The sequence below is a fragment of the Zonotrichia albicollis genome, chromosome 6, assembly GCF_047830755.1.
Source record: "Zonotrichia albicollis isolate bZonAlb1 chromosome 6, bZonAlb1.hap1, whole genome shotgun sequence".
Classification (NCBI taxonomy): domain Eukaryota; kingdom Metazoa; phylum Chordata; class Aves; order Passeriformes; family Passerellidae; genus Zonotrichia; species Zonotrichia albicollis.
This window is the reverse complement of record NC_133824.1, coordinates 33,080,035-33,095,096: the sequence shown is the minus strand read 5'-3', so window position 1 is coordinate 33,095,096 and position 15,062 is coordinate 33,080,035.

The following is a 15,062-nucleotide window of genomic DNA, read 5'->3' as shown; positions in this document are numbered from 1 at the left end:
ATTTTCCCAGAGACTCTGAAAATGGACCTAGAGAATGACATGCATATCCTACTTTGTTCATCTGACAGCTATACACGCAGCTTTACCCCATGTCACACTAATATCCAAGTAACAGGATTATTACAGAACTTGTAAATCAGCTGTAACAAATGATTGGTGATTCTCAGAGGCTGGCAAGTTAATCATCAACAGCCCTGTATTAATATCAGAGCATTAACAAACAAGAACAAACAGAACTCTGAAAAAATTGGCCCTTGCTATTGCTGAGGATAAAAAAAAAAGATCTGATATAAATTATATGCCTAAAATGCCACTTAAGGATCTCTGCAAATTCTTGTGTCAGAGTTGGCTCAGCTACACCTGACCAAGCTGTAGAGAGCAGAGCAAACCCAGCCAGGTAAGCGCAGCTGTGTGCAGCATGTGCAAGGCCCAATTGCACATCTCCTTGACTAACCAGACAACTTTCCTGCTTTAAATTACTAACTGCAGCAGGAAGAGGGTTTCTTTCATCTATCTACTTGCAAATGTAATCATGTCAAGCCTTCTATACATTGCAGAATAAACGCAGAAAACATACAGTCCCCAGAAATGGAGAAAAATCTGCATCTTCGGCATTTCTGCAGCTCGTGATTTTGCTTCTCACCAACGTGCATTCCAAATTATTACCCAATCAGTGTCAGCACAGTATGCATTTTTTCATAACTTGCTGTTATTTACATTATGCATTATGCATTATTAACAAAACTTAAAATACCTCCATATTTTTCCTCTCAAACATTGTCTATTTTTAGGGCTGTATTTCCTCCGTAGTTCACAATGGAGAGTGAAGGCTGAATAAGACACTGTTGTAATGTATTTTTAGGTCATTGTCATAAATTTTTATCATTCGGATTGTGAGCTGCATAACAGAAAGCATTTATGCAACAATTATTCAGCCTTCACAGCAACTGTGTCAAAATTAGAGGTAAATGTAAATTTGCCTTAATTAGCGCAGAGTATTACACCGAGCCTCTCCATATGTATGCTTTTTCTGCTTAGACTTCCTTGGGCATTTCACCAGTATCTTTCATTAATAGGGTGCCAAATATCATCCAGTTAGTAAATATGGGAATCCTATCTGGTTTTGCCCATTGCTTTCCCTGCATTTTCTATTTCAAAGATGTTAATATGAACAGAATTGAAGGCAGGAGTGTCAGACTCTAATCAGTGACAAAACCTACCTTCTGAGAATTCTCCACCTTTAGCAGTCAGGGTTTCAGTCTTCTTTTTTTTGTAGCTGTGGGCTTACAGAAAAAAAATGCCTTTTTTCATGCAAGGATCTCATTGAACACACTTTAAAATAAGAAGTATAAAATTATTACCATATATATATAGCTGTGTTTACTTCTTTAAAAAATTTCAAAATACTGCACTTATTATTTACACTGACTAAATTTAAGATCCTGATTTTTTTAAATCCAATTACTTGCAGAAGTTTGTAATAATAGTTTATTATCACATCACAGCAGCAGCATGGACTTGCAGCCTTTATATTCAGTAACCTACAAAAACCTCTTTGTGAAATGCAAATTGAGTAAGAGAAGTAGTAATTTGTAACATTTTATAATTCAATGAGAATTTTGAAGTATTTACAAAAAACTGTCTCCTGCTGCAGGTCTTTGAGCCTGGAAAACTTTAAAGGTTGGTGAAAACAATAAGGTATTAAGTTTTGAGGGAAAAAACCTAACATACTACAAAAATCTAACATAATGGAAAATGCTAGGCAATTTAAAGAGATGGTTCATTATCAGTGCTCCTAATAATTATTCCACATTTCTTATTTTGTTTCTTTCATAATTAAATTGGTAGTTCACTGTTCATTTTTACTTTCTGCTTAATGAGGTCTATTCTTCCCTTGCAGCCAAAAAAAATTGAAAGTCCCTTAGAGGTCTTATCAAAATATGTACCTTTTCAACTTCTAGCATACATACAAGTTTATGGTAGAGGTAAAAGAACTCAGGCTTTTCAATGCAGCCTAATAAATGAGCTTTTGGTCTTTACAACCGTGCAAAAAAATCTCTATTCTGAAACTGTTATTTTATACTTATTGATTAAGTTTATTTGAGATTTCTTTGAATGAGCTACAATCTTTTAAAGCATTTATATATTTTAGTTGCATGTACATACAGTTCCCAAAACCCTAAGCCAAGCTTCTCAGTGTCCCTACAAGGGCGAAACAAACTTTTAAGAATCTATACTCGGTGAGCTCTGAACAAACATGGATGTCACACAAAGCCTTCCCTTTTCCCTTCAGTAATCTCACAAAATGCCATTATCACCAATTATTAATATGCTGTTCCTTTAGTTATCCATCAAAAATAGCAAGTGCTCTGACTCCTATTACAGGAAAACCAAGTACTCCAGAAAGTTTTAAAATTAAATTTCAAGTGGTAGTTTCAAGAAAATTCCTTAAACTCTGAAATGCATGTTAAAGAGCTCTGTGTTTCTTTTTACATGATTAGTTTGAGTTTTAGCTGAGAGCAGACAGGAAGAAGATAGTTAGTGCTGGAACATTTACTCTGACTCAAATAGCGAGATGAGTGCGTATGTTAATGCTGTTGAAAACGAAAAATTTGTGAAGTGGAAGGAAAGAAGCAGCTCCATGAGTCTATGTAGACAGTAGCTTTAGATAATGATCCAAGAATTTAGCATTTCTGGCTCAGGGAAGCAAAAAAATATGCAACAAGGAATGTCAGAACTGTTTAAGTCTCTTCTCTCAGATGCATTACGCTCAGAACACAAGGAAATTTAGGGCAATACCCCTGTGGTCAGGAGTATCAGTAAGCACAAAAAACACTGCACACCCCCAAGCATGTTCATCAGCTGCATCATTCAGCTAAACTCAGAAGAAACCTAATGTGGAAGTATCTCCATTTAATGTGTGATCAAGCTACACAAATTGTAAAACCAATCTGGCTATATACAATTTCTTTGGTTGGCTGATGTCTTTCCAAGACCATGGATACTGGCCATAATTTTTACTACCGGACTACTTTTCAGGACTATACTGGGGACTGTGTTACACAACTCTTCATCAGTAACAATTTCTTCTAGGCTAGCTGCCATCAAAAAGAGCTTTAAAAGCAAGGTAGATCTCCTGAATGACCTTTTCTCTGAAACACAAGGGCTTACAACAAGCTGCTGTGCTTACAGAGCAGGAGAAGCCACCACTAACATTGTTCTCAACAAATGTGCTGTGATGATTAAGCAACTCTTCCAGCCTATTTTTGAAAGACCTTTCAGATTGTTAAGGTCTCGCTTATACCTTCACAGGCAGGCGTCAGTGCGTGTCCTTGGTTAAGGAGGATACTCCTTTTACTTTAAAATATCTGATAGGTTTCCTTCCTTCCAAGTCTTCCCCAGGATGAACAATCCCAGCTGATTCAGCATGGCCAATTTTTCAATCCCTTAATCTTCTTCACGGCCTTTCCTGGACTCATTCCAAGTCCATATTTTTCTTGTACTATTGAGCCCGGAACTGAGTACAGCATTTCAGATTTGCCCTCAACCCGTGCTGAGTAGAGGGGAATAATCGCTTTTCCTGTGGGGAATAATTTCCTGATGCAGTCTAAGACAAATGATAACATTAGTTGCTGATTCATTCATCTTATCATCCAGCAGAACTCCCAGGTCTTTTTTTTTGCCAAGCTCTTTTTCAGCCACTTGGGTTGCACTGCTGCTCTAGAGCATGGATTGTTTCTCCCCAGGGGCAGAACTTGGCAATTCCCTCTGTTGAGCTCCACCAGATTCCTGGCAGCCCATTCTCTGGATTATCAGGGGGTAAAATTAAGGTGCACTCTGCCCCCATCATCCAAGTCTTCCCTGAAGATGCTAAACAGTATTTGTTCTAGCAGTTCTGGGGTGCACCACCAGTGACTGGACTCCAGCTGGACTTTGTGCTGCTGATGAAAAACCTTTGAGCCAGCAGCTCAGCTAATTTTCACTCCACCCACTGTCGACTTCTCTCTTATCATAAATTACTTTGTAAGTTTGACTTGAGGATGCATTTCAGACTCTGTCAAAACCTCAGATCAAGATAAACAACATTCACAGCTCTCCTCTCATCTACTGAGCAAGAAAGTCCTTTCATAATTGCATGCTAACTCCAAATCCCCTTCTGTCTTTAATATCTTTAGAAATTATCAGCCCCATGGATTGCTTTCCCTTGAAGGAAGGCTGACCAGTCTGTAGCTCCCAAGATCCTCCAGGACAAGAATGATATTTGCCACCTTCTAGCTCTTAGGAATGTGCCCCAAACACAATGACTGCTCAAAACCAATTAAGAGTGATCTCACAATGATATCAGCCAATTCCATCAGTGCTTGCGGTCAGGCCGGTCATGGGCTTGTGGATGCCCAGTTTGTTTAAATCTTCCCCTAAACCAACTCCCTTTTACCACGGGTAAGTCTTCCTTGCCACAGACTTTCCCATTGGTCTGAGACCAGTGAGAAATCCCAGTCTCACTCAACATATTTCCATTTTAAATGCAAGAAGGTGTGGCTGTGTTGAACCTGTCAAAGATGACAGAAGATACCAGTACTCACAATAGATGCCTGAATTAACCTTGCATGGGGACTTTGCTAATCCTGCTTTCTGCCAGATCAACCTGAAGGATGAATACAATGATCAGAAACTGCAACACAGCCCCAGTGAATCTCCTGGAACATATTCACTGCAATACCATTTGAGTGCATGAGACTGTGGGAGAAAAATTGATTAGCAGTTTCATTTCCTCTGGACTGAGGTTATGATCAGGAATTAAACCTTCAGTGTTTAACGGTGCAGAGAGAATTGTCATGCTCAAATTAAGTTACCTCAGTGGGCTCCCCACTTATGCTATAGAAAGGATTATCACTAAGAGAAGAATCTTGTCTTTTTCAGGAATGTAACATAGCAGTGCTTTGCAGAAGAGTTATATGACTTAAATAAAAATTAAATAAGTAATTAAAAACTTGGGGGAAAATAAAGATCGTGTCAGATCTCAGGAGCCTTCTGTGGCAAAGTGGAAAACAGATTTTGCCTAAGGGAAAAAGCTCACACAAAAGTATTCCTTCTATAGGGTTTTCTGGTTTGCAGCAGAATTTTTTTTCATGCTCTTGGAATAATCATAACATTATTCAAATGGTGAGCATCCAAACAATTAGAAACAGGGATAATGAAGCATGCTGAAAAGTTTTGTTTTACAAGGATCTACCATTAAGGCATAACAGGTAATAAATGACAGGTAGCAAACAAAAAGAAAACTTTTTATCTATACAACCTTATCCTTGGAAGAGTAACAGAAAAATGAAGTATAAACATAGAGAAAGATTCAATTCAATTTAAAATATAACATTCATTAAATATCCTTGAGTTCTCCCTTAGAATTTATTTCCTAGAGAGACAGTTGTCACAAGTAAACAGACTTGAGAAACTCCATTTTTCAAAGTGCACATTGACTTCAAATCTCTTCACAGGACACAACACTACTGGTTAAGTTCATCTGCTAGATGACATTTTTCTTTCAAGGACAAACAAAGCAAACCATACCTCCCCCACGGTATGATATGTTAATTAACCTATCATTTCTAGAATATAATAGCTTGTCAGCAGAAATTGTGAACTAACTTCAATAAGGTTCCCCATTCCAGATGATAAGTATCTTTAATTAGTATTTAAGCACTACTAGGTAGCCATATTTGGATGGTTCAACCTGCTTTTATTAGGCTTGATAGCCATAAGGAGTTTAAAATGAGCACCTTACATTAAACTTTGTCTTCAAGACATAGTCTCAAAAGAGCAACTAGCAAGTTCCTGCTGGCCTTCTTAACAGCAATTTTTTTCAAGTGCATCTACAATGAGGACTTCAGCGTAGGTGTGTTTAATCTAGAGTTACACTGAATCAGGAGATGTAATCAGGCAACAATGACTTTACTGTGGTTAGCTGCTCTTTCCCTCCCTGGGTTATTATAACTATCTGAAGCATATCTGACTACAATCCGCTGGAGTACTGGCAACAGACCACTGAGAAATGGATATACATGATAAACAGGACTTTTCCTACAGCTTCCCCATCTTCCAGCAGTTATGGACTAAGGCACTATTACAGCAAAATTCAATTAATTTATAATTACGCAGCAATAATGATTATGTTTTCTTTTTCTCTGAACATCTGTCATAAAATGTTTTCATCCTCCCTGAACATTAGTCAAACACCTGCTTCTCTGAGCTGTGATGCTGCAGGGAATCATTCTCCAACAGGAGTTTGATATGCGCTGAAATGGGAATGAGTATCTGTGCCTTTAATTAACACAGAAAAACGTAATTCTACCAAAATCCTCTAACACCTCTTGGAAGCTGAAACATAAGCTTAAGTTCTCTTTCAAGCTGAGTTGAACCACTTGAAGACATTTCAAAATAAGGATCAATGCCAATTATGAGGGGTTTTGTATCATTAATCTTCAGGGCTCAGAATTCCTCCTCCTCTTTGTCTTTGACACATTTCATTTCCTATAAAATCAGGACCCAAGCATATTAGAGTACTTTAAGTGCTTGTGCTTTTACTTGGCACATGCAATTCAATCTATATTTACAGATTGATTTATAGATTTATTATAATCTCCTCCTATATAAATTCTACCTTGTTTTTACAAGAAATTGTCAATTACTTGGACTGAAAATAGATAAAATGTACATGACTGCACTTAGAAAACAGTAATATTTTGTTTAACAAAATCTTATTAAATGATTACTGTTAATAAATGGTGACACAGTATGAACTCAAACACGAGGTTCTTATGTTTCACATATTTTAAGGCTTTTATTACACACTGGTAGGTTAAAAGCTGAGTTAGTCCTGCCACTGGCCTAATCTAAATGATGTCAGGGCAGCTGCAAATGGAGATCACCACCTGGTGACATTTTCATGAGTAATGTTTAGGACCATTAGCATTTTTCAGAATATATGTGCTCAAATTGGGCACATTTCCCAGCATTACAGCCTTATCAGTGCCAACTTCTGGAGGCCAACATGGCTCCTGAAAATGGAGAAATACAGAGCAAACCCATAGTGTATGCATAAATGACAGTGCAGTTGAATAAAGGATAATGGAAAAGTAGTGAATCAACCTGAATATGAGACATTGTTATAACCTCAGTAAAGAAATTAGCAAACTGCAGCAGGTTGTTACAGCCATACCTACAGGGAGAGTTCAGCTCCTGCTCCTTTATTCTCTTTCTGGAGTGAGACTTCTGAACACCAGTTTTTTACAGTAAGCCTCTTCATACACACAAAAAGCCAAGGCCCTCATTAAACAAAGTGCTACATTTCAATTACCATTTCAGATACTATATTTTCTAAGTGCAGTCTCCATCAAGAAACAATTCTAGCATTATTTATGCACAGGCTATCGATATAACCATTTGGAAAACAAATTTCTGGGATTTCTTCTCTAACCACAAGAATCCATGGAACAGTGCTGGATGTGAGGGTTTCATTGCACAACAAAGCAAACTGCTAGCTGAGTTATGTTCAGCACCTGTCCCCTAAACTTGCGTGAAGATTAAACTAATTTTGGCCTGAAGCACTTAAATTCTGTAAGGGGTAACTGGGTTTTACTAAGTTGCATCTTTTAATTCTGCTGAGCCAGAGAAGGACTTTTGTAACTTTTCTCAGCTATATTACCACGCTGCAATAATAGCTATGGATAGTGAGTGGCTGGTGCTGATGGAGACAAGGCTTTGCAGCAGTGCTAGAATCACTGCCATTATCCTGAGCTAAACTTTGCATCTAGTTCAAAATTTTGAGATCTCAGGTCTCCTAAGGGCCTCACGCTAGCATTATATAATTTAATGACAAAGGAAAAGTCACACTGGTTTCAAGAAAATAATTAAGCAGGCTCCAGTTCTGGTAAGATCATAATATAAAATTATATGGACCTTGGAACCAAAAGAATTGGGGCTAGATGGTAAAAGCATTATTTATTCACACTGTTATCTACACATTTAGAGTGGTCACTGTGATTTCTAAATACCTGGACAATAAGGAAAAATAATCCTAACATGAGTGACTTAAATTTTCTCATAAAAGAACCCAATCTGCCCTTACAACATTCTCTCAAAATACAAAGTCTAAAAATAACATAGATTGATACATACACACATTCTAGAACATGGATAAATAATCATTAGTCTGTGATGGCTTAACCCAGAAAACTGTCACTAGGAATTTGGGAAAATTGTGTGGGAAAAAGCATTGCTAATTATTTAACCTCCTTAATAAGGCTGTAAGGGAAGGAACAGAGAACTGATCTGGGTTTCTTGCCCTAAACCTTCAGAAAGAGCTATTACAGACCAAGAGTGTAGTGGTGGATAACTAAAACATCCATGACACCTCATACTGACTAGCAGAAAAAATATATAACTATCAAGAAAAGAGGGGACGCACAACTATCTCAATATTAAAACCCTAATTATTAAAAAATACATACCCATTAAGTATCTTATTTTTTCCTGATATCTTGCTATAATGTGCATTCCACTGGGGCTGGGCAGGCATTCCTGCACCTAGATCAAGAAAACTGAGGCTCTTCAATTCCTAAGTACACTTCAGAACGACTCAAAGGAAACACTCTATGCTTATTTCTTTTTCATTATGGAGTTCATGAGGTATAAAGAAATACAAAGCAAGTGGAGAGCTGGGGAAACTGGAATACATTAGGGAACAGCACACTACAAACACAACTCTGTTAGAGGCAATTAGCTTTTCTCTTTCTTGACCTGCTTATTCCTATTCAGTTGACATTTTATTCTAATCAATGAGTGAGGTAAGAAATCAGTCCTTTTCCAGAACTGATGGAAAAGGAAGGAAGGAATGACTAAATAAAAAACGTACCCAGAAGAATAATTGTTAAACATATTTTGTAAAAGGTCTGTAGAGAAATCTGTTATTTTCTTGTACTGGCCAATGAGTCAAGCTGGTAAAAATTTTTGGACATGCTTGGATTACACTGAGCAGTCCTGTCCGTGATCATTCACAGCACTGCACTCCACTCCTATCTAGTTTGAAATTTTCAGGTGCAAACTGTAAGACTTATAAGACTCTCAAAAGAGACAAAATATGAACAGCTTAATTCCAAACCGAGTCAAGATTACAGTCATTATGACACCTGAGCTGTGTACATTTATCAGTATTTTTAGGAGCTTTGGTTAGGATTCAATGAAAATTTTGTAATGATGAAACACAGACTATTTGCATGTGTCTAGAGCCTTCTGATACCAAAACTTTCAAAAGACTTTTCTAGATACTGCAGCCTTAAAAAATACATACATATCACAAAAAGACAAAGGCAACACATGCACGAAGAACATTACAAAGAAAAAAACTTAGACATTTTAATGGAGTATAAGACAAGGGATGCTGCCTTTTAAGGGACAGAAGACTAATTGATGGCACAAGGTAAATCTTTGGAGTGGTCCAAAACTTCCAAAGAAAACTAAGACAAAAACTATACTCATTATCATCAGAAGCTGCAGTTAAACAAACAACTTTATTTCCATATCTATTTTTTTGTAGATATTTTTCCTGGTATTCAGATTAATCTTTACTTGAATGTAGCCTGTATAGATCAGAAATGCATACAAGAGCAATCTTCCTAGATGCTGTTGAAAAATGTTACAGCATGAAACAAATACTTTGTCATCAGTCAGAAAATCACTGTTTTCCCCACAAAGCTCTCAGATGATTTGAACTACCCTGTGGACTAAGCTTTTCCTGTCTATGAAGAATTTGCCAGAATAAAACGCTTCAGCTAAATTTCTGACACATCTCAATAGCAAAAGAATTTTAAGGAACATTTCCATCAGCACACCTCCCTGGAATCGAAAATGCATCCTCAGGGAAACACGTATTCCAACAGCCTCTGATGAAAGGCTTTTCACCTTCCCTTGCAAACAGATACATCACTAAATGGTACTACTGCTGAAAAGGATCACTCATCTAAGCAATTTCCAATTGTGATTCCTGGAAAAACATTTTCTCTAATTGCAAGCATGCTAGAGATACTTAACTTCAGTATTGATATGATAATATGATGATGCTCTCAGGCATCCATTCCAGAGCACTAACAATAATGTATACAGAAGGAAAAAGGATTTATGGAATTTGGAACACCCTTGTCTGCTTGTGTACATAATACTATATTGTCATATATAAACAGAAGCTTGATCTATGTAAGGAATTCTAAGAAAGCATTATATCAGCAGCATAAAATTCCTCAGACTAGTAGTAATAGTAGGAATACATGGGTACAGTGCACTGTTCTGATATACACTTGGAAAACTGAATCCTCCCCAGACAGAATCTCAAAACTTCAGATCAGAGAATTTTCACTGAAATCAATATGAGCATTTTTGTCCAATAACGTTCTGAAGTGATTTGTAAGACTCAACTACTCTTTGAATCTGTCTCTAACAGTAAAATGTAGTTCACGTTCTTGATTACTCAGTCACTGAATAATTGCCATGAAAAGTGGCAGACTTCAAACTAAAACTGTTGATCATAGATACTGTCCTTTTTTATTTAAAACACCCCAGTTGGAATGAACAGTGATTTCACAAATAATTTGCTAGCCATACTGCTGTGCAGTAAACACTGATACACTCTGTACTTCCCATGACTTGAAAATTATTAATTAACCTGACACATCAATGTATCGTCTTATGCACAAACAGCTGTTCCTACACTTTCCAGATGGATATACTTAAAGTTTTATCATTCATGTTATGTACCACTCACAAGTGGTGATCCAAAAACCTCAAGGTACAAAACTACTAAATACTCTACGAGAACATTAAGGCAATCTTGTAGCAAGATTAAAAAAACCTTGAGACTAAATTTCCTAGAGCTGTTCTGACAGGCAGCCTGTACACTAAAAGTCTGTCCAGTTCCACAGACGCAAATTAATGCTGATTCCTCACAGATAAGCAGCAACTTAGATGAGCTGTGAAACCAACAGGGGAAAACCAAATTATAATCCAGTGTATTTCCACTCCGGCACTCTCAGTACTCCTTCATGCAGTTCTACTCTTGGGAATTCAATAAGCTTTCTACTTTTCATTGTTTGTGCTAGAGCTAAATGATCTACTGTTTCTGGAAAAGCTTTACTCCTAGAAACATTTTTGTCTATTGCTTCGGGATTAAGAAGTTTGAACAAAAAGGATTTTTTTTTTCCCTTCTGAGAACCTAAAATTTAAAATGTGATATATAGAATATAAAATTCGATGAAAAAATCAGGTGTGTTTATATCTTTGCATTTAGTTTTCTGTTTTCAGTTTTTGTACATATGCAGGGGTTTTTTGAGATACAAAGGCACAGAGTAGAAGACCACTCAATGTATAAGCAGAGACAGGGAGGCAATCAGTTGGAAACAAAAGAAGTTGGCAATAGCAGTAGAAAACTTACTAGACAAGTTATCACATAAATGAAAAGAGTATTGGACACTGTTGTGCCTTGTACTAGCAGCATGCTAAGAAAACTTGTACTAGTACTAGTAAAGAATATTATTATTTTCTTTTTTTTCAACCACTGTGCGTGGCTTTACCAAAAGGAAACCCTTCAAGAGAAACTATTAAGAGGAAGTAGCATCAACAGTGCACTGAGGAAACCCAGACTGTTTTACTAGAGAGGCAGTACAGCAGGGCGCCTGCATGAACATGATGCATCTTATCAGAAAGGAACAGGACGTTCCTGTGTCCATCCAGCACGAAGTCACAAGAAAATAATGTCTGTTAAATCAATCCTGAAGGGGCAGCCCAGGAAGAGAAGAATAACATGACCTTCAGTTAATTACAAGACTGGCACATCTATCTTTGTATCAAGCCAAACATTACCTTGGTTGCATCCTGGTCTTCTCGAGGCTTCTTCAGATGCTTCAACAGGTTTTATCCCTTTGTATAAGATACATAACTGTCTATGTGTGCAGGAATGAAGAAGGGCATGAGCAAACTCTAGACATTTCACCAAAAGGTGAGAAAAGCCTGTTATTCTAATGGCGCCTTCATTTATTCTACTCAATTTTAAAACCACAGAAATTAGGAATATACATTCCTGCTTACTGCCAAAATTATCATTGACTGATATATACCAGACCAATCAGCATGGAAATGAACCTATTTCAATTCACAGTTAAGTAGATTTAGCATACACATGTTCACTTATTAACTTCAAGAGGAATGAGAGCACAAAAAGTACACAAGATAATTTCTTAAATCACTGTGCTGTTTCAGAACCATATATGTAAATATACTAGCAAAGACAAAGGTCATCAGCATGTAGGAGATATCTAAGATAACTTCCTGAATCTGACTTCTAATACTTGGATTCCTTGAGGGTTGAGGGTTTTTTTTCATACACACATTATGGCAAATAAGCAACATATTTAACTAAACAAAATAATAATGTTACATAAATAAAAGAAAGCACTACAAAATCATATTGAATTTAGCATTACAGATATAAATGTTTAAGCCATTTTATGGCTACAATTATAATTCATATTACTGTACTGTCTAGGGATCCTACTTAATGAAGAATCCCACTGTGACAAAGAGGTGGAAACACAAAAAAGGGCAACTCCTACATCATAAATCTTATAGTCTAAACACTGGACAAAAGGAATGAGCACTACACTCAGAAATATACAAACAAGCTAATATCAATAAAAATAAAAAGCAAAAAAATTTAAATAAAAGCTAATAAATAAAAAGTGTAATAAAAAGCAATCATAGCACATCACCAGCCCTAAAGAAACACATTTTAAGCAGGGAGATACATTGCAACTATAACTTTTTAATATTGAAAAAAAATATTCTATGGTTTATAAACAAAAGGAACAGTCAAGGGAACAGGTCTATCAACCCTAAATTTATCACACAAAGATTCTCTAGCCCCTGTATAATCTCTACTGATGTACAGGTAAAAAAATGGTCAAGCCAGCCTAACAAGTTTTTTCTGTCTTTGCTGAATAACTGAATCTTATTCATAAGCAACCATCATTTTAAGAAAAGCTAACACACCATCTGAGGCAAGAATGAAACTGTCTAATTCCACAAGGCTGAACTTACTGTGTATATAAATTTTATTCTCAAGTGAAAACAAAATTTTATAGATGTTACAAACTGACCAGAGATTTAGAATTAAAAACTCATCACCACAGGTCATTCTCCAGCAATAAGCAGAAGTACTGAAGCAAACTACCCCCACCAACATAACACAGGCCCAATTCCTTCTTATTCACAAAGAAGAGAGTAGGATGTCCTGGCTTTTTGGTCTCTTTCCATTCTTCCAGTTCGCTACTGCTTGCAATGATGTTAGCATATATACTCGGCTTCTTTAAGAGACAGATCTTCTGCAGAACAGCCAAACTGGACAGCAATCTCTGCATTCAGTGGCTTCTCACAGCTGAACTGCAATATCCTCACAGCTCTGCTTGCAGAGGGCTACTTAACTGAGAACAGTGCCACTGTATTACACAAACCTCCCCCATCTTGCCAGAGAGGAACACTAAAACTAAGTTAAGAAAAACAATTCCCAGGCTGAAGAGTGGCAAATTATCTGTATGGTCCTGTAAAAAGACTGCATCCACATTGTGTCTCTTGCAAATTAAGCGGCAGCCAAAAATGAATAGGGAATGCTATGAAAATACATCCTTCATCTGGTCAAGAAACTTGTTATGCTATGAGGTGTAAACCTTAGGATTAAAGGCATTTCTATGCCTTGTAAGCCTCCTAAACACTTACCAGGCACAGCAGATTATAGTGTTTCATCTTTGAATCCTTGACTATACTAATGAGGGACAACACAAAAACACATTTCTAAAAAATAAAAACAAAAATGCAAATATGCCAGAAATACAATTTCACACGTTATTACAAAACACCAAATACAGACTTGTCCCTTGGAATCCTGGTCAAGTAATCACCACCTGGTAGAGAAATCAAAATATGTGAAGCAGAAAGGTGTGAAGAAGGTTCATACAACCATGGTCGATCGAGATCAGATACAGGTAAGTGGTAGGGCTAATAGAAGAACAAAAAAGTCAGTCTCTTCAGGAAACATCAATCTAGCTGCTTCTACTAAAATGGTACAACTATAGCATGTCTTTAAGACAGTTAAGAGGTAATAGGATGAGGTCTGTTATATTTCTTGAAGAAAATGTAGCATATTTGGGACTTCATCACCTCCAGAAAACGCTTCATAAATATACTAAACAAAACCTTGAGTCTGGATAAAGTGGAAAAATCATGCAAAACTGAAAGTAAAACCATGAACCTGTACTGGCAGCAGCTACAAAACATGTATAGTGGAGATGGTCCTTCCCTCAACAGCACCTTGCAAGGAGCCAGCCTGAGTGTGACGTTAATTCTGAGCAATGGCAAAGACATTTTTGTGCAAACAACTGACACGCCTTTGCATCAATCCAAACTTGTTTGAACTGCAGTGGCAATAGGATTCTGTTGACAAGCTGAGTCAAAGGAAACAAGCATAAAAAAATAAAGGGATTCCAGTGAATAACAAATATCACCAGCATTGTCTGTGCACAGTACCGAAAGGGCTAAAGACCAGCAAACATCAGTGGAAGGGATTCAGTAGTAATGCTGAAAGACCTAAACATTCAGTAGTAATGCTGAAAGACCTCTGCCCCACGTACCTGGATTCCTAAATAATCTTGTACACAGTGAATGCAACCAGTAATGCAAGCAAGCAGACAAGCAACTCTTTCACAGACTTGGGAATCTTATACTAGCCTCTTATTTGTATCATGCAATGCCACATTTCATGCTTTTAAGAAATGAACAGGATATTATGAAGTCAAACACAACCTGTATGCATTTCATATTTATAAATTACTTTCTTTGTTCCAGTCTTGCTCCAGGTAAGCTTGCAGGTAGATAGGGAGAACCTTGACAAAAGTCTGGAGACTACAATTACAATTCTAGGGGTGCCTTAGAGAAGCAGAATTTAAGTGAGCTTTAAGTGTACTTTT